This window comes from Ovis aries, chromosome 3, assembly GCF_016772045.2.
Source record: "Ovis aries strain OAR_USU_Benz2616 breed Rambouillet chromosome 3, ARS-UI_Ramb_v3.0, whole genome shotgun sequence".
NCBI lineage: Eukaryota > Metazoa > Chordata > Mammalia > Artiodactyla > Bovidae > Ovis > Ovis aries.
The window spans coordinates 5,468,173-5,488,462 of record NC_056056.1 but is presented as its reverse complement, the minus strand read 5'-3'; the positions used below and the strand labels follow the sequence as shown (position 1 = coordinate 5,488,462).

The 20,290-nt window shown below is 50.1% G+C and overlaps 1 long non-coding RNA gene across 2 annotated transcripts; it reads right to left on the bottom strand.

Annotated features, from left to right (window-relative positions):
- Positions 1–1,079: 1,079 nt before the first annotated feature.
- LOC121819265 (uncharacterized) lies at positions 1,080–19,324 on the bottom strand. Of its 2 annotated transcripts, XR_009600093.1 has the most exons (4): positions 18,870–19,324; positions 5,867–5,895; positions 3,854–5,767; positions 1,080–3,713 (listed from the first exon to the last, which is right to left on the bottom strand). It is a non-coding gene; the product is annotated as an uncharacterized LOC121819265 (long non-coding RNA). The 2 variants fall into 2 exon arrangements; XR_006059540.2 differs by having other exon boundaries at positions 1,080–5,767.
- Positions 19,325–20,290: the final 966 nt, after the last annotated feature.

The following is a 20,290-nucleotide window of genomic DNA, read 5'->3' as shown; positions in this document are numbered from 1 at the left end:
CCCCTGCTTCCGCCTGACTCATCCTGGAGCAGGAGGGTGCAAGCCTCACACACACACACACGCATGCACACACCTGTCCAGGCTACACACACACACACACACACACACACACACACATCCAGGCTACAGGTTCCCTGCAAGTAAGAGCCGCCGGATCCACAGCTCACACCCGCCATGCTCCTCTCCAGCCCCACCCCTTGCTAATCTGCCCATCCCAGAGCCCTCCAGCTGGCCTGGGGGGTGCGGGAGGAGCAGGAAGGGCCGCGGTGCCAAATTTTGAATCACTGGCTGCAGCTGACAGAAGGAGCCGTGCGAGCCGATGCAACGGCCTGGCCGTCACCACCCGGCATTTTCAGAAGCACTTAGAATTCTCAAGTCCTGGGCTGCTTTGCTTTCAAATCGCTTTCATGCTCTGAGTTTTAGGGAACAAAGATGTGCCCCAGTGTAGGGAAACGAAACTGCTATAATTGCAAGTTTCTACCTGCAGCGCAGCCCAGACCTCTGCCACCAGCCCTCCTGTCCCGGACCCACGAGAACCACACTCCTCTCTTTGATCAAGTAGCAGCAGTTGCTCCGAGCTACACTCAGGCCGGCTCCTCTTCTCCCCTTGGGGCTTCGGGCAGCTGACCCGCCCCCTGACCCGACTCCTGTCTACAGCTGCGGCTTTCTTCATCTTGAGTCATTCTGGAAACAGGAATAAACATCATCTCTGAGACATTCGAGCCAAGTGGCCAGTGTTGCAGATGGTGGCACTGGTGGTCACCGTCCACAAGCATGTGCTCACGTGTCCTACTTCCTGTGTGCGTCTCACGGCCGGGCCCTCGTTAGATGGCGCACCCGTCACATCTCCTCCTGGTGGGCAGTGGGTCCGACTGCCCCAGCCACAGGCCCTCTTCTCACCAAGTGTGTTACTGGCTGTGAGATGTGTGTTCTGGGTGGAGGTGGGCCCTCCTGTGGCCTTAGCACGCAGCAAAGCCAGCCCCAGTGGGACTCAAAGAAGCACAGCATTTAAAGGCTGAAAATGGTCCTGTTCAATTCCATCCTCAATACAGAAAAGAATTCAGACCTAAAAACGGGAAGAAAGTGACTCAATCCAGCAAGTAGAGTTTATTGGTTAAGATGTGGACACAAGGAATTCTGGGCTAGAATTCCATCCTAGCTGTGTGACTTCAGGCAAATTACTTAGCCTCTCTGAGTCTCAGTTGTTTCACCTATATAAAAAGTGGAGTGCTTTTTAAAAAGGGGAGCAATGATAATATATTTGTCCAGATTTGTTGAGGATTAAATGAGACGTTATGTGTAAAGCTGGTATTATTCTCCTCGCTTATTAGACTGAGCGCAGCACCCTGAGTTCCCCATACCTGACCTACTTCTCATTTATTGCACATAAGGAGCCTTGTGCTCAGTATATGACAATAATCGAAGAGCTAAAATGAGTCTGTTGCAAGCTCTGAGGCTCTTCTCTGTTAGCTGTTTATACACTCCAAAATAAATGAGCTTGACTGCCCAGAGCTAAATGTTTCTCAGAGCATTACAACTCAAAAAGACATGCGAGATAGGTCAGCTTGTGCAATAGATGTTCACTGGATAAGAAAAATAACCACAGTCAAACTGTGGTAAATGTTTTATCTTCACATTTTCAGCCACAGGCCCTGAGAATCAATTATTCAAAGTTGCATCCTGGGACTCTAGCTGTAACGTGGGTCCCTGTAGTCCTGGAAGGTCTTAGGGGGCAGCAGGAACATGTGGTCCATCGGAGACTCCGGCTCCACAGGTGCCTGTCGCTCAAAGGTGCAAACCGTGGGTGGTGGCTGTTCACCCACATGAGTCCCTAAGTGCCTCTGGGTGTCCCTAATGCCCTCTCTGCACACGTTTCCCCAGTGGAATGGCACCCATGAAGGAGAGATTTCACTTTTCATTCATCCATGTTAAAGCCAGCTCTCTCAAAGTGCGCTGGGCCTGAAATTGGAAACTGCAAATACACAGAAATTAAAACTCTGCCCCGAAGAAGCTTCTAGTCTGATTTTTGTTGTAGAGATCAGCCTTTTCATGATGGTGTCCATCCACTCTTGGATATAAAATCAGAATGTACCTTGGACTTCTCTCAAACTCATTTCTCTTTGCAGTGGTTCTTCTTGCCTATAAAGTTGTTTAGTTGCTCAGTTGTGTCCGACTATTTTGCAGCCCCATGGACTGTAACCCACCAGCCTTCTCTGTCCATGGGATTTCTCAGGCAAGAATACTGGAGTAGGTTGCCATTTTCTTGTCCGGGGTATCTTCCCGACCCAGGGATCAAACCTGCATCTCCTGTATTGGCAGGCGGCTTCTTTACCACTGAGCCTCCAGGGAAGCTCTATAAAGGAGTATTTTGTGCCAAAGGTATTGGATTAGGGAATTTGGAATGAGAAAGGACCCCAGCTCTACTCATCATTTAATGTCAATCAGGGCACAAGAAGAACTTGCCTGAGCAGATAGAGCTAATCTATGCAAGTAAATTGAATTTCCAATTGGATTCTTAATCAAAGATGTTTATTTTGTCTTACCCGCTAAACTTCTGTCAAGAACAAATAGAACAGTCAGAGTACACTCAGCTTAGCCACCTGATAACGGGAAACAGGACCATGGGGGCCTATGTTACGGTAACCCGTTGCCACTTGTGAGTCTATTAATGCTGTCCGACAGTGACTCCTGTTTATTCCCTGGCACTAACACCAGATTGGATGGGTAGGAGAGGGCAGAGGACTAGAGGGGAAGACAAAACCACTCATCTTTAAAGTAAACCTGTTTCAACCTGTATCTTGGTCACCGATGCCAGAGCGATGGACCAAGTTCCCAAACCTCTGGGCAACATCCTCTAGAAGGGTCTGTGGATCTAAAAACGGAAGTTTTCCTTCAACACAGAATTCCTTAGATTTCCTTCACATGTGAGGAAAATGCCTTAGAAAAGGTTACCCATCTGAGGTATTCCCAACTGAAAGCACGGGGGAAATCTACAGGGAACCCTAGGTCCCTGTTGAGATTTGTAGCTATCATGAGACTTTCCACTGCATCAAAGCTGTCAGGAGAGTGGGGATTCTTGAAGTTTGGAGGAGGGCCAGATTTTCTCCAGCGAGCATCAGCATTGCCTTGAATTTGTCATGGTTTTCAGTTGCTACTTACGAGTGAATTCATAAATTTGAGGATCACTTGTCCTTTTGGATGGGTCATTATGTTTCTGTGAAATTGCTGCCGTAATGCCTTTTTCGAAAAAATTAGTCGATCCTTCTAATTCTCGGTTGTTTCCGAGTTCTTTTCCTCTAGAAATTGTAGAAATGCGTGATACTGGCCCGCAAATTCTTTTTTCTTTCCAAGGATGCTGACTTTGTCTATTTCCAGGAAGACGAATTACTAAGCACCAGATTTACCTTCCTTCGGAAACAACTAAAAATCCAGTCAATTTTTCAAGACAGTTGACAGCAAACAGCAAGTGACAGTGACCCCTGAGATTCAAGGAACAGATAAGGTGAATCCTGCAACCTCCCCAGTTTCCTGCCCAGGGAACGTAACGGGTTACAGCACCGGAAAGGAGCATCCGGGCGGGGCCCAGTAGTCTTTCTGCGCTCGTAAGGCGAAGTGTCAGAGAAGACGGGTGCACAGCGAGAATTCTGGACTCTGCCAGGGGTCTGTCTCCGGCACGAAGCACTGATCAGCACACACGTGAGGAAATCCCGTGTCTGGAGAAAAAGCAACATGAAAGGATTAGAGACAAAGTCCCAAGGACTCCAGGCCATAAACTAGTGCTGGTTCCTATCAACAAAAGTGGAAAACCTCATTATTCACTTAGCATTAGATAATATACTCAGAAGGGTCTTACCTCAGTGAAGTGAAGTGAAGTCGCTCAGTCGTGTCTGACTCTTTGTGACCCCATGGGCTGTAGACTACCAGGCTCCTCCGTCCATGGGATTTTCCAGGCAATAGTCCTGGAGTGGATTGCCATTTCCTTCTCCAGAGGATCTTCCCAACCCAGGGATCGAACCTGGGTCTCCCACATTGTAGACAGACACTTTACTGTCTGAGCCACCAGGGAAGTCGGGGTAAATGAGTCCTAACAAAATGCCACTCTTATCTAACAAAGCTTAGAAGCAAGACCCAGATAAATAAGATCACTTCCAGATCCCAGAACTAAGCTCAGGAAACTCACAGGAATACAAAATACCCAGTATGCAATGAAATAAATTTCACAACGTCCAGCATCCAACCAAAAATTACCAAGTATGCAAAAAGAGAAATGTGAGCTGTTGTGAGGTGAAAAGTCAATTGAAACTAATCCAGAAGTGACCCAGGTGATATAATTAGTGGTTAAGAATTTTTCAATCATTATTAAAACTATATATGTTTAAGAAGCTTAAAAAAAAAAAAAGACAACATGTTAAATAGGGGCATGGAAAAGACCAAGTAGAGATGAAAATTATAATGTCTGAAATGAGAATATCCTGGACAGGATGAATACAGTATTATACACTTCGGAGGAAGATTCGTGAACTTGAAGACACAGCAATAGGAACACCCAAAATGAACCGCACAAAGGAGGCTGAGAGAAAATTGAAACTGAGCATCGATAAACTGAAGAGCAACCTCAGGCAGCTCAATGTATGTGTCATAAAACTCCCCGAAAAGAGAGATGAGGGAAATACAAAAGATATCAGAAATGTTAACTACATAAGTAAATATAAAAATGGGGGAGGGGTATTTTTCAAGTCTCTTAGGCTATTGTAGGGCTCATCAACTACGGGTTAAAGACGTAGTAAACCTCACAGGACTGGGGGAAACAGGGGCCCACTCCTGGGGACACAGAGAAAATGGCACAACAAGGAGTTATGATCGTAAACCAACAAAGGGGGTGAGATGGAGACTTAAACCAATCCAAAGCAGGCAGAAACGGAGGCGGGGAGAGCAGCAACCACAGCAACCCTCTTGGATCTGGTTTCCTGTAGGGGAAAGTTCTGGATGATGCTGTCATTTTCCCATAAAGAAAAATCTAGGTCCAAACGACTTTCCTAGTGAGCGCCAGCGAATATTTAAGGAAAAAGAATGCCAATTGTACACCAACTCTTCCCAAAAGAAATCAAAGAGAATGGACTACATCCCAATGTGTTCTATGAGTCTGCTGCTGCTGCTGCTGCTAAGTCGCTTAATCGTGTCCGACTCTGTGCGACCCCATAGACGGCAGCCCATCAGGCTCCGCCATCCCTGGGATTCTCCAGGCAGGAACACTGGAGTGGGTTGCCATTTCCTTCTCCAATGCATGAAAGTGAAAAGCGAAAGTGAAGTCTGTCAGTCGCAACCCCATGGACTGCAGCCCACCAGGCTCCTCCATCCATGGGATTTTCCAGGCAAGAGTACTGGAGTGGGGTGCCATTGCCTTCTCCCATTCTATGAGTCTAACACTACTCAAATAATGAACCCCAAAAAAGATCTATAATATAAAGGACAACTACAAATATCACTCATCTAATATAGATGTAAGAATTTTTAACAACAGTTTAGGCATCAACTCCAATTTATCTGTCTATATAAGATAATGATCAAGTGGGATTTATTCTAGCAATTGTTTATTTAACATTTGAAAACCAATCAATACAATTATATTGAGTAAAAAATAAAAAAACATATGATCATCTCAATAGATACGGAAAACACATTTGATAAAATCCACTGTCCAATTCTGACAAAAATTTTCAATGAAGTAGAAATCTTCAAAAAATCTCTTTGACTTGAGAAAGGGCCTCTAGGAAAAAAAAAAAAAAGCCCACTGTTAACATCATACTTAATGGTGAAAGAATGCTTTCACATCAGATTCAAAACAAAGCAAGAATTCCATTCTTACCTGCTCTGTTCTATGTTGTACAGGAAGTTCTAGCCAATGCAATAAGGCAAGAAAAAAAGAAACAAAAGGATCCAGATTAGAAGGGAAGAAGTTAAACTTTGTTTGCAGATAACATGATTTTCTATAGAAAATTCTATAAAATCTATAAAACTACTAAAACTAGTAAGGAACTTAAGCAAGGTTGCAGGACATAAGGTCAATGTAAAAAGTCAATTGTATTTCCACATACTAACAACAAATAATCAAAAATTGAAATTTGAAAAGCAAATACCACTTACAATAGCATCAAGTGTATAAATGACTTAGGTATACATCTGACAAGATTTATGCAAGACCTATACACTGAAAACTACAAAATATTGCTGCATGAATTTAAATAAAAGGAGAGATATATATGCCTGAAACAGAAGACTCTATATTGTCAAGGAATGTCGGTTCTCTCCAAACTGATCTACAGATTCAGTGCAATCCCATGAAAGTCACAGTAGACTCTCTTTTTTTTGTAGCGGATTCTAAAATCCATATTGAAGTGCGAACAACCTATCATAGTCAAAAGTGAAAGTGAAAGCCACTCAATGTCCAACTCTTTGAGACCCCATGGACTATACTGTTCATGGAATTCTCCAGGCCAGAATACTGGAGTGGGTAGCTGTTCCCTTCCCCAGAGGATGTTCCCAACCCAGGAATCAAACCAGGGTCTCCTGAATTGCAGGTGGATTCTTTACCAACTGAGTTATCAGGGAAGCCCATAGTCAAAACAATATTAAAAAAGAAAAGGAGAAGCTATTGGACTTCAAAAGTTATTGTGAAGCTATGATATTTAAAACCATTCAATAGTGGTATCAAGATAAGCAAATAGATCAATTATACAGAATAGAAAGCTCAAATATAGATGTGTACATATACAATCAATTTATTTTTGACAAAGATGAAGAGGCAATTCAGTGGAGAAAAATAATCTTCAGCAAATGATGTTGAAGAATTGGTAGTATATAGAAAGATAATTAATTTCTATTAATTGATCATGTGCTCTGTAACTGAGCTAAATTTGCTTATTAATTCTACTATTGTGTTTCTCTCTCTGTGTGTGTATGTAGATTTCTTTGCATTTTCTGCACACACAAACATTTTTCATTTCATGGCAAACAGTTTTCTTTTTCCTTAACAACTCTTTGCACATTATATTTTTCTTTCTTTTTTGCTCTATGCACAAGGTTGAATAGAAGTGCTAAAAGTCGACATCTTTGTCTTGTTTCTTCTGCCCTCCAGGCAGCCACAGTGGTGTCTCATACGGCTGAGCCTTGGCAGTGGAGAGGTGGGAGAAACTAGCAGCACAGGGGTTTTCTGTAGCACCCAGGTTTCTGGATTCTCAGGCTGAATTTTCAGGACCCCTGTCCAGCTTACAGGGAAGCAGTGCTTCTTCCTAGGGTGTCCGTCTCCCTCAGAGCCCCCCAGGGAAGTAGATGGGTTGTGAGCAGGATTCAGACCTTTTTGGGTTCCCTGGCCATCAAACCCATCGATTCTGCCAACACCATTTTTCACATCCGTCGTTCCTATGGGATCATTAGCTTCGTTTCAGGAGGTCGGGGTGGGGAGTTGGATCCTCCTCCTGCATCACCGTCAGCGAGCGGAGGCATGTGTCCCCGCGGCAGAGTTGCCGTGATGTAATTCTGTGTCACGTGTGTCGGAGCCATGTGTCAAGAGGACAGCTGCGGAATGTGGATGGCCCTAGAGACTGTCACACTGAGTGCAGTAAGCAGAGAGAGGAGAAGTACTGTGTGATACCCCTTATGTGTGGGATCCAAAAAGGAATGAGACAAATGAACTTATTTACAGAACAGGAGAGACTCAGCGAAAGAGAACAGACTTAGCAAACTTGGAACTTAACATTACCCGCGGTGGGGGGTTGGGGAGAAGGCTGTGGGAAGGGATAGTTAGGGAGTTTGGGATGGACATGTACACACTGCTGTGTTTAAAACGGATGACCACCAAGGGCCTACTGCATAGCACAGGGAACTCTGCTCAGTGTTATGTGGCAGCCTGGATGGGAGGGGAGTTTGGGGGAGAATGGAGACGTGTGTATGTACGGTTGAGTCCCTTTGCTGTTCACCTGCAACTATCCTATCTTGCTAATTAACAGCCTTTTTAAAATTTGTTAATAGGTACAGGAAGGAGGAGCCTGGCAGACTACAGTCCATGGGGTCCCAGAGTCAGACACGACCTAATGTCTAAACTACCACCACAGCCTTGTTAAATCCACTGTACCCTGATACAGAATTTAAAATTTAAGAAAAAAAAGAGGACAGCTTCAGAAGCCTGGTCAGCCTCCCCTCATGTATGTGTGCTGGAAATGTCAGGCTGTTTACAGGGAAATCCCTTGGCCTTGCAGGTGACAACATCCTAAGGGCTGCCTTAGTCCCTCAACCCACCTCGCCGGCTGCCAGGCTTAATCTCTGAGGCCCCACCGTGCAGAGCTCCTCACTGATCAGAGACACCAGAAGTCCCAAAGGGAACTCATTTTCCACTGCTGATAGCCAGATCTGCAGCCAAAACCAAGCGATGGCTGAAAATCAGAAATCAGGGCAGACGCCCTGGCCACTAACCCACAACAAGGTCATCGGGTGACCAAGTGGGAACACCCTGGCCATAGCCTCTAGGTCCCATCCTGTCCCTGCCACCTCTTATGATGGGCTGTCTCCAGATCTAAAGAACCAGGGACGCCCAAGGTTCACCTGTGAACACCCACCCCCGAGGATGTAATAAAAGTGAAAGTCGCTCAGTAGTGTCCACCTCTTTGTGACCCCAGGGACTATACAGTCCATGGAATTCTCCAGGCCAGAATACTGGAGTGGGTAGCCGTTCCCTTCTCCAGAGGATCTTCCCAACCCAAGGATCGAACCCAGGTCTTCTTCATTGCAGGCGGATTCTTTACCAGCTGAGCCACAAGGGAAGCCCAAGAATACTGGAGTGGGTAGCCTAGCCCTTCTCCAGCGGATCTTCCCGACCCAGGAATAGAACCGGGGTCTCCTGCACTGCAGGCGGATTGTTTACCAACTGAGCTATCAGGGAAACCCTGGGTGTAATAAAGGACCGTCTCAAAGGTCACTCTGAAGTCCAGGTTCACTATGGCACTTGGGAAAGTGCTTCCTCATCCTCTCTCCTTGTACGTGCATCAAAATAACTTCATTTCATGGAGAAGAGCCTTTTATAGGTAAGTGAGTTTTTCAGGTGAGAAACATTTCTTTCTTTAAGCCCTTGGAGGGAACTTTTTCAAAGTGCACAACACAGGGACTTCCGTGCCCAGCTCTAGGTCTGCCCACGTGTCGATGACTCACCGCAGGCAGCAGGGACTGGGGCTGTAACCTTGGGGCACGTCCGCCTAGTCAGGACCCAACGAGGAATGGGTCAGACAGAAATGCCTTCCAAAGGAAGGAAGTGCGGAGGCCCGCTCCAGGGTGGATGAACCCTGAAGACAGGATGCCATGTGTGATGATGAAGCAGACGCAGAAAGACAAATAACATATGATTCCACTCATCCGGAGTGCTCAGATGCATAGAGACGGAAGGAAGGGTGCTTTCCAGAGGGTGCTGGGGAGAGGAGACTGGGGAGTTGTCGCTGAATGAGTGCAGAGTCTCTTGTCACGTAAGATGAAAGAGCTCTGGGGACACGCGGCAGCGAGGGCTCTGCCGCAGTGCCAGCAATGTGCGATGTGACTGGCACAGAACCGGATGCCCGAGAAATGGGTAAGGCGGACACATGCGTGTTCAGCCCCTTTGTCCGTGTCCGGCTCTTTGCGACCCCAAGGACTGCCGCCCACCAGGCTCCTCTGTCCATGGGACGATCTCGGCAAGAACACCGGAGCGGCTTGGCACTTGCTCCTCCAGGCCGATCTTCCTGACCCAAATATCCGATCCGTGTTTTCTGCGTCTCCTTTGGCAGGCCGAGCCTTTACCGCTGAGCCGCCTGGGGAGACCCCACGTTGTGCATGTATGTTATGGCAATAATAATAGCAATCAATAACATACCATCGGCCTTCTCAGCTCAGGACGCTGACAATGCTCGGGGAGGATAACCCATAAGCCAAGGTGAAGGCAGTGCTCTCCTCCAGGGCCACGTGCATCTGGCTCAGGACCATGGCGAAGCTCACTGTAGCCTTCAGCGCCTGGGGAGCACAGGGTAAATAAAGCCCACAGAGCCGGGCAGGCACAGCCAGGCCGGCTGCCCATTCCAGGGAGGCTGCCCAAGGAGGCGTGTTAGACTTTGTGGTGAGGTTTTTTTTTTTTGATTCATTACTGCGAATTGGTCATAGTTGTCTCTTATGATCCTTTGTATTCCTGGGGTGTCAGTTGTAACTTCTCTTTTTCTCCTTCTGATGTTATTGATTTGGGCCTCTCTCTTTTATTCTTGATGAGGCTGGCTAAAGAGCTATCAGTTTCGTTTAGCTTTTCAAAGAACCAGCTCTTTTAAGTCCTATTGATTTTTTTAATTTTTTGGTGTTTCTGTCTGCTCCAGTCCTTATGATTTCTTTCCTTCTCACATTGAGCTTTGTTTGTGTTCTAGTTCCTTCAGTTGTAAAGTTTGGTTGTTTATTTGAGATTTTTCTTGTTTCCTGAGATATGGCAATAAACCTCCCTCTCCCCTCTAGAACTGCTTTTGCTGGGTCCCATAAACTTCTAATAATTGTGCTTTCATTTGTCTCCAGGTATTTTTTGTTTCTTCTTTGATTTCTTCAGTGGTCCATCGGTGGTTTAATAGTACATTATTTAGACAGCACATGTTTTTGTTTTGTTTGCAATTTATTTCTTACGGTTGATTTCTAGTCTCCTCACATTATGGTTGGAAAAGATGCTTAATATGGTTTTTCTGTATACCCATTATAGATTTTGGCTTTGTAGTTACCATGACAAGGGTGTGTGTGTATATATATATGTATATATATATGATTTATTTCTATTAATAATCACACATAATTATTTTAACTTGCTGATCTCTTAATTGCAAACCCATTTTAACTCTGCATTTTAGTCTTCTCCCCCCATGATCACTGGTTTTGATATCATATTTTGTAACTCTGTTTTGTGTGTCACTTACTGCGGATGTAATGATTTATTACTTTTGTCTTTTAACCTTCCTACCAGCTGTATACATGGGTGGTTTCCTACTTTTACTATGTATTTGCCTTTACCGATGAGCTTTTCCCTCCGTAATTTTCAGGAAATGTTTCTAGTTGTGTCCTTTGCTTCTTCATCTCATGGAATGAAAAAGAAGTCCCTTTAACACTTTTTGTAAAGTTGCTTTGGTGACGCTGAACTCTTGGCTTTTGTTGATATTTAGTCTCTAGGTCGTGTCTGACTCTTTTGTGACCCCCTGGACTGTAGCCCACCAGGCTCCTCTGTCCATGGCTTTTATCAGGCAAGAATACTGGAGAGGGTTGCCGTTTCCTTCATCAGGGAATCTTCCTGACCCAGGGGTCAAACCCAAGTCTCCTGCACGGACAGGTGGGTTGTTTTTTACCACTGAGCCACCAGGGAAACCCCTTTGAGCTTTTGCTTATCTGTAAAGCTCTTTACTTCTCCATGAAATCTACATGAAAACCTTACCAGCTGGAGTATTACTGGTCGTAAGTATTTCCCTTTCATCGCTTGAACTGTATCATGACACTCCCTTCTGGCCTGCAGAGTTTCTGCTGAAAAGTCAGCTTTAGCCTATGGGAATTGTTTTGTACACAACTGTTGCCTTTTCCTTGCTGCTTTTAATACTCTTTTTCTTTTTTTAATCATTTTTTAATGCAGTGTGTGTCGCTGAGGCCCTCTCTTGGTTGATCCTTTTGGGAGCTCTCTGTGCTTCCTGGCCCTCCACGTCTGTTTTCTTTCCCAGGTTAGGGAAGCTTTCAGTCACTGCGTCTTCGAATATGTTCTCTCCTTCTTCTGAGACTGTTGGTATGCATGATGTCCCAGAGGTATCTTAAGCCGTCCTCATCTCTTTCCATTCTTTATGCTTTTTGTTGTCGTTCAGATATTTAGTACTCTGCCTTCCGACTCCCTGATCCGTCCTTCTGTCTCTTCTAATCTACTGTCGATTCCGTGTTCTAGTGTATTTTTTATTGCGGGTACTGTGTTCCTCAGCTCTCCTTGGCTCTTTCTTTATATCTCCTAACTCTCCGTTAAACGTCTCACTGCGCTCATCCGTTGTCCTCCCGAGTTCTTGGATCATCTTTCTGCTCCATCACCTTGAGCTCTCTGCAGGGTAGGTGCCCGTCTCCGTTTCACTTGGCTTTTCCTCTGGGGTTTCATCTTGTTCCTTTGTTGCAACATGTTCCTCCTGCCGCCTCATTTTTCTTAATTTGCTATTTGTATTGTGAAGTATCTGGTCGTTTGGTTATGTTTCCCGCCCTTGGAGAAATAGCGGTTTTCAGGAGGCGTCCTACGTGTGCCCCGCAGCGCCTTCCCCTCCGGTCACCAGAGCTGTATATTTTCTAGGGGCGCCCCCTCTGTGGGCGGCATGAGTCCTGCTGACTGCTGAGTGTGGTCCAGTGGGCGTGGCTGGCCCCCAGTCTGCTGGGTTGCCAGGCCCTGCCGGTGTGGAGGCTGCCAGCCCCTGTCGCCAAGTCCAGGTCACAGGCTGCGGTATCCCAAGGGGGCGGGGGTCCTGGTGTGGGTGCTGGCTCACTAGTGGGCAGAACCAGACTCTGAAGTGGGTGGTCCTGAGGCCAGGGTTCCTGGAGTTACTGGCACCCCAGCTGGTGGGCGGGACTGATCCCTGAAAGGGCTGGACGCAGGTTCTAGGTGCCCCAAAGCCGGTGCTGGCCCACCAGTGAGGGGGCTGGGTCCCAAGGTGGCTTGCTGAGGGCTCCAAGGTGTCTCAGAGGTGGTGTGGGCCTGCTGGTGGCGGGGGGCGACCAGGCCTGGAGGGGCGGGCTACAGGCTGCAGTGGTCTTGGGGCTGGTGAAGACTGACCGTGGGTGCGATCAGCGCCCAGGAGATCCCAGGGCTAGTGCAGGCTACTGGTGGATAGACCCTGGTCCTGGGGTCTCTGGCTGCAGGGCCCAGGGGTCCCAGAGCTTATATCAGCCCGCCGCTGAGTGGGGCCCAATCCCAGGGCAGCTGACTGAGGGGCCCAAGGTGTCTCAGCACCTGGTGGTGGTGGCCTGCCCGGTGGGGAGGGCCGAGGCCTGACCCCTTTCAAATGACAGCCTGTACCCTGGGTCTCCGTGTGTGGGAATCCTGTGTGCGCCCTTTAGGAGCAGAGTCTCCATTTCCCAGAGTCCTCTGGGCCTCCCGAATGTACGACGCCCTGCTGGCCTTCAAGGACAGAGGTTCTGGGGGCTCCTCTTCCCATGGCAGACCCCAGGGCTGTGGAGCCTGCTGTGGAACTCAGACTCCCTCACTCCTCGGGGGAATCCCTGCAGCTGCAATAATTTTCTCATTTGCGGGTCACCCACCCAGGGGTATGTGCCCTTCCTACAACCCAACTCTGTCTCTCCCTCCCGCCGCATCCTAGGGCTGGTGCGAGGCTATCAGTAGGTAGACTGGGTCCTACTGCAGCAAGTTGCAGGACTGTAGTGGTCTTGGGACTGGGGTTGGGCCTCCCACTGGTGGGCAGGCCAGGGCCCAGGGTTTCCTGAGTTGAGTACTTGCCCACTGTCTGTGAGGCTGGTCCCCAGGCTAGATCTGGCTGGCTTATGGGCAGAGCCAGGGCCTCAGGGACTCTGGGATTGGTTCCTGCCCACTGCTGGGTGGAGCCTGGTCTTGGAGTCCCTGGCTGCCAGGCCCCTATGAATTCTGAGTCTGGTGCGGGTCCCTTGAGCCGGTCCTCCCTGGTGGACAGGGCCTTGTCCAGGCACACTGTAGGCCTGAGGACTTTTTTCTGACTGTGTTTATCTCACTGCACCAGATCTTAGTTGCACCACTCAGGATATCTTCAGTTGCAGAAGGTGGGATCTCGTGTCTCGACCCGGGATTGAACCCAGGTCCCCTGCATGGGGAGCGTGGGGTCTCAGCCACTGGACCACCGGGGAGGTCCCGGCTCAGGAAATCTTAAGGCAGCCTGCCCGCGGGTGGGGGGGTGCTTTGTCCCCACGCGGCTCGCAGCTTGGCCTGAGATGTCCCAGGCCTAGGGCCGACAGGCTGGCGGGCAGGGACAGGTCCTGGCGCTAATGACCTCGGGAAGGTTTCCAAAATGGCACTCGTCAGTGCCAACGTCCACGCGGTAGAAGCAGCCCCTGGGTCTGCGGCCACAGCACCTGTGTCCCCAGGGTGTGCTCCGGTCGCCTCCTGCCTCTCTGGGAGGCTCTCCAAGGTCAGCAGGTGGTCTGATCCGGGCTCATTTCAAATGACTGCCTCTGCCCTGGGTTTCCAAGTGTGTGAATCCTGTGTGTGCCCTTTAGGAGCAAAGTCTCCATTTCCCAGAGTCCTCTGGGCTTCCCGAATGCACAATGCCCTTCTGGCCGTCGAGGACAGAGGTTCTGGGGGCTCCTCTTCCCATTCCAAACCCCAGGGCTGTGGAGCCTGCTGTGGAACTCAGACCCCCTCACTTCTCAGGGGAACCTCTGCCGTTGCAATTATTTTCTCATTTGGAGGTCACCCCCCAGGGGCACGTGTCTTTCCTACTACACCACAACTCTGCCTCTCCTTCCCACCTCATCGTGATTCTCTCCTTGTATCTTCAGCTGTAGGTCCTTTCGGGTAGATTCTGGTCCCTCTGCTGAATGCTTGTCCCGGGATTTTCAGTGTTTCCCTTGTAGGAGGGGCTTCCCTGGTGGGTCAGTCAGTAAGGAAGCCGCCTGCAATGCAGGAGACCCGGGTTCGATCCCTGGGTCAGGAAGATCCCCTGGAGAAGGAAATGGCAAGCCACTCCAGGATTCTTCATGCCTGGAGAATTCCATGGACAGAGGAGCCTGGAGGGCTATAATCCATGGGGCCACAGAGAGTGGGACACGACCTGGCAACTAAGCCCTACCACCTGGTAGGAGATGAGCTCAGGGTCTCCCTCCTCTGCCATCTTGGACCAGAATTCCATTAAGCAACCATGTTTATCCCCATTCTCCGTACCCACGCCCATGTATCCTGCTCAAGGTCATGTGGCCCCGCTGAGCTCACTGTGACCCTCTCTGCCTGAGTGGCCAGGATGGATCAGGAGCTGCTGCCATCTGCAGAGACCCAGAGCCCCTCCCGACACTCAGGGGGTGTGGCACGCGGCCTCCACCACTGTCCTTCCCAGAATCATCTCTGGGTTGTTCCCAAATGATGGCGCCTTCCAGAGAGCTGCTGCCGCCACTGCACAATTAACCCCAGGCATGGCCGAGCACCCCCTGTCCTCTCTGCTCCTAAAATAACGAGCACTCCTTCCCCAGGCTCGACTTCGGCCACCGTCTCTCCAAAGGGCTCCTCACCATCCCAGCCCGGGGGGCTTTCCCAGCTCCGACTCTCCAGGCAGTGCTGCTTCCCCACCCCACTCTCACGAGGCTCAGACTCTTTGGTTCATCCTCCAGGTCTCCCTGACAAAGCCTGCTCCTCTGGGAAGACTTGCCCACCCTCTGCTCATCCTCGGGGCTGTGGGCTCCAGGCTGCTGCCTCTCAGGCACAGAACAAACGACCTCATACACGGGAGATGACCAAAAGTGCATTTGTCGGGACGACCCTGGGGCTCCAGTAGCTAAGACTCCATGTTCCCAATGCAGGGGCCCCAGGTTCGGTTCCTGGTCCGGGAACTAGATCCCGCAGGCCACAGCTAACAGTTCACATGCTGCAACTAAATAAGACTTTGCAGGCTGAAACGAAGATCAAAGATCCCGCATGCTGCAATTAAGACCCAGTATAGCCAAATAAGTGGGCTTCCCCGGAGGCTCAGGTGGTAAAGAATCTGCCTGCCAATGCAGGAGACACAGGAGACAGGGTTAGACCCCTGGGTTGGAAAGATCCCCTGGAGGAGAAAATGGCAACCCACTCCGTGTTCATGACTGGGAAATCCCATGCACAAAGGAGCCCGATGGGCTACAGTCCAGGGAAGTCAGTCGCAAAGAGTCGGACTTGGCTAAGCGACTGAGGACACAGACAGCCAAATAGATAAGGAAATAAATGTTTTCTAAGTGTGTTTCTCAAAAAGGGAGCGCTGGTGTGTGCTATAGAACGGGGAACCTGAAAACGTGTTCAATGAGGAAGCTAGGGAGAAAAGGCCATCTTTCACAGGATTCCATCCACACAAAATGTCCAGAATAGGGGCATCTATAGAGACAGAAAACGGATGAGTGATAGCCAGGGCTGGGTTGTTTGGGAGGGCGTGGGCCGGCGATAGTTAATGGGTGCTGGGCTTCCTTTTGACATGAAAATATCCCCGAATTCCCTGGTGATGGGTTCACAACTCTGTAAAGATACCAAAAACCATACAATTGGACACTTTAAATGGGTGACTCTTATAGTATGTGAACTGTTTCTCAATAAAGCTATGGAAAAAAAAAGTTTAAGACACCCGTCTGGAAGACCAGCGAGCCCGCAGTGTATATTTGTGGAGGACATGTGTGTGCTGAGTCACTCAGTTGTGTCCAACTCTTTCGTGACCCCATGGAATGTAGACCGCCAGGCACTTCTGTCCATGGGATTTCCCAGGCAAGAATACTGGAGTGGGTTGCCAATTCCTCCTCCAGGGGACCTTCCCGGTCCAGGGATCAAGCCCACATCTCCTGCGATGCAGGTGGGTTTTTTACCACTGAGTCATCAGGAAAGCCTCTATTTGTTGAGGATGCTGAGTCCTAAATAACCAGCTCCTGTCATCTGGATGTTGTCGAGACTTTTAGCCACAGAGAAAGAAGGAATCTCTGATCTCTCACGTAAACCGGGGTCCAGGGTAATCCTTCTCAGGCAACCCCCTCTGCACATTTAACATTGAGCAGCACCCTCAGGGGAGGGCGGGAGAGCAGGGGGAGGGGGTGCATGTCCCAGCTTGCAGATTAGGAGACGGGCATGGGCGAGCAGCCCGACCTCTCTCAGCGAGACAAGTGGCAGCCGGGAATAGCGCAAGGCGTCTAACTGCGTCCCGCCTGCTGTAAACACCCAGCCGCGCCACCCTTCATCTGTCTGATTTTAAAAAGGAGCATAAAATACGAACCAGGGCAGTGGCCCTGAAACCTGAGTTGGACTCAAGCTGATGGAGAATTTCGGCGTTTCCCAGTCTGCAGGGACATGTGGGGAGGCCTGGCAGCTCGGAGCTGGGCTGGCTTCTGCCAGGACGGGTGTCAACCGTGTGGCTCTGCCTCTCTGGTCACAGGCACAGAGGCCGAGCTCATGGCAAAGATGTACTTTTTGTTTTTTTGCATTGGATAATTTCTGTCTTCCAGCGCCAGAGGGGCTGCTGATGACGCCTACTAAGCCACATACTTGGGGACCTTGTGCGGCCAGTTAATGAAGGAACAATTAAGGGCAGTGTGGTAGAATTGGGGTGTGGTGGAAAATGGGGGGCGGGGTAGCCCAAAAAGCCAAGTCAAAAGACAGCTGTTTGGCTGCAGCGGCTGAGCCCCAGTGCTGCAACTACTGAAGCCCGCGCGCCCGAGAGCCTGTGCCCTGTAACCAGGGAGGCCGCTGCTGGGAGAAGCCACGCACCGCAACTAGAAAGCGGCCCCCACCCTCTGCAGTCACAAAGACCCAGTGCAACCAAAAAGAAATAAGGAAATAAATAAATCATTAAAAAAAAAAAAAAAGACAGCTGTTTGAAAGCAGCCCAGCTGTGGGCCTTCGCAGCTGAGGGACCTTCAGCAAGGCCCTCAGCCCTTCTGGAGAGTCAGTTTCCTCATCCACAGAAGAAGAACACCATTGATGATGTATAGGGACAGGAAGGGGCTTCCCAGGTGGTTCAGCAGTAAAGAATGTGCCTGCCAATTCAGGAGACACGGATTCCATCCTCGGATGGGGAAGGTCCCCTGGAGAAGGCATGGCAAGCCATTGCAGTGCTCTTGCCTGGAGAATGCTATGGACAGGGGACCCTGGCGGTCTCACAAAGTCGAACACGACTTAGCGACCAGACAGCGACAGGGATGGGAAGGGGTGGTGGCAGGCCAAGCGTTCGCTCTTTAGATGCCTGTCTTGGTGGGATGTCGTTCTACTAATGATTCAGATGGATCCTCGGTGGACAGTGTGTGCACACTATGGTCCATACCTACGACGTTTTCCTTAATGGAGGGCCCAGATCCCAACCAGGAGAGAAACAGTCTCCTTGGGGCCATTCAGGCAGGATAGATAAGGACCAAGAGACCACTCAAGCCAGAGGAGAGAGCGAGTACGTGAGCAATTAGAAATGTCCAGGGGCCTGAGAGTATCACCAGCCTCTGGCTTTCTGCAGTCGACAAAAAGCTGTCTCCCTCTTGGACCCAAATGGGGTTTCCTCTAGGCCTCAGCTGAGCCACAAGGTGGGGCACACGTCTGCTTGCAACGCGGGAGACCTGGGTTCGATCCTTGGGTCGGGAAGATTCCCTGGAGAAGACAATGGCAACCCACTCCAGTACTCTTGCCTGGAAAATCCCATGGATGGAGGAGCCTGATAGGCTACAGTCCATGGGGTCGCAAAAAGTCAGGCACAACTGAGCGACTTCTCTTTCTTTCTTTTTTCCATGCTTCAGGGCCCAAACTAGAGGGACTCTGTCCGGAACAGAGCCTGGGCTGTACCCAGAAGTGGCATTAGAAGGGGGAGGCAGGCTGGGTGTCGGGGCCTGGCGCACCTGCTCCTCCCTGGTGTCTTGGGGGAGGTGGGCCTGGCCCAGTCCAGACAGCCGACTCCTCACACCCTGACTCCTGGGGGGTGGGACGCTGCAACAGCCGGTGGGAGCCTGGTGTGTGTCTCACCCCAGTCTGAGGGTTCTAAATTTAACCTGCTATCAGCCTGAGAGGCCGGAGGCTTCCACCGGGTGACAAAATGCCACTTGGAATCCAGTATGCTCGCTCGTAAGCGCTCCCCCTGCACAATCCCTTCCCAAATGTCACCCCCAAACGCAGGCAGCCATCTGAGCATCCTCACCTGTCAGCATGAAGATTCGAATGTCTGAGAAACTGAGGACCCTAATGGGGTCCAGCCCGGCTTCCTCCTGCCGTGAGCCAGGGCCGCGCCCCACTGTCTGTTAATACGTGCACACACATACATTCACACACGTCCAAGCACACACACACGCACGCCACGGTCTCATGGGCAGAGCGCAGGAGCTGACTCTGAGGTCGAAAGCCAAACCACGACAGCGAACTGCACCACCCATAAGCCATCTTGGCGGAGGGCAGCCAGGCCTATTATGCAATTTCCTGCTCTGGTGTTTCAGACCCCAGAGACAGGATGCAGAGTGCCGTTGGGATGCTGTAATGCGAGAAGCCCAGGAAGACACCAAACCAACGACCGCAGTGCATGGGGCCCCGGGATCTCTGCAGCCCGCTGACCGGTCGGCCTCTCCCAGGCCGGGACCCAGCGGGCTCACCGTGGGCCAGGGCCCGGAGAGCTGACCACACAGGGTCTTCCTGTCGGGGGAGGAAGGCATTTCCTGCCTGGGGAACCCAGGATGGACTGAGCCACAAGCAGGGCGGCCTTCTTATTGTTTTCTTTGTTTCTGTTTTAATTTTTGGCCGCCCAGCGCGGCCAGCAGGACTTTAGTTCCCTGACCAGAGATCAAACCTGCAGCCCGTGCGGTGGAAGGGCTGAGTCCCAGCCACTGCACCGCCAGGGAAGGCCCTTGGCAGGGACTTGTTATTAATAGGTGCCATTATTGGGCACCAAATGTGTGCCCCACAGTGACGCACGGAGGTTGAGAGCACACAGCAGAAGGTTTGGGGTGGGGTTCAAACTCTGGCTCTGCTTCTCCCCAGATGCGTGGTCTTGGGCAGCTTATCCACTTGCATTCTCCCTCAGTTTCCCCATCTGTGAAATAAGGACCAAGATAACACCTGGGGTGTAGAGAGGGTTCAGTGAGTTAACACCCAGAACCCAAGTGGAATGGGGTGTTCGACAATGACCTTGAGTCCATGGCCCATGGGTAGAGCCCACTCCCACTCCAGGACTTCTGGGCTGGCCCAGCTCCCATCCTTCCATAGAAAGTTCTGATAGAAGATGGTATTTAGGATCAGTGCTCTGGCCCCACACAGCCCCTTTCAGGAGCTGCAAGTGTGGGCAGGGTGCAGGGCCCTGTCCTTGGTTGACCTTGACTTAGCAGCTGTGTCTCCACGTGAAGATGGGTTTGCAAATCTGTGGGTAAGGACCCAGTCCACACACCAACCCTCCTGTCACACACTTTCTACTGTTTGCCAGAAAACCAAGCTGCCCCCAAGTCCTAGCTCCCTATCTATCTCTTGCCCCAAGCCGGGGGCGCTGTGGGTGAGGAACCAAGGTCCCCGGGCTGTGGACCGCAGAAGATGCGTTGGCAAAGTGACCTGTCTCCTCCTGGGTTCTCGTCCCAGGCC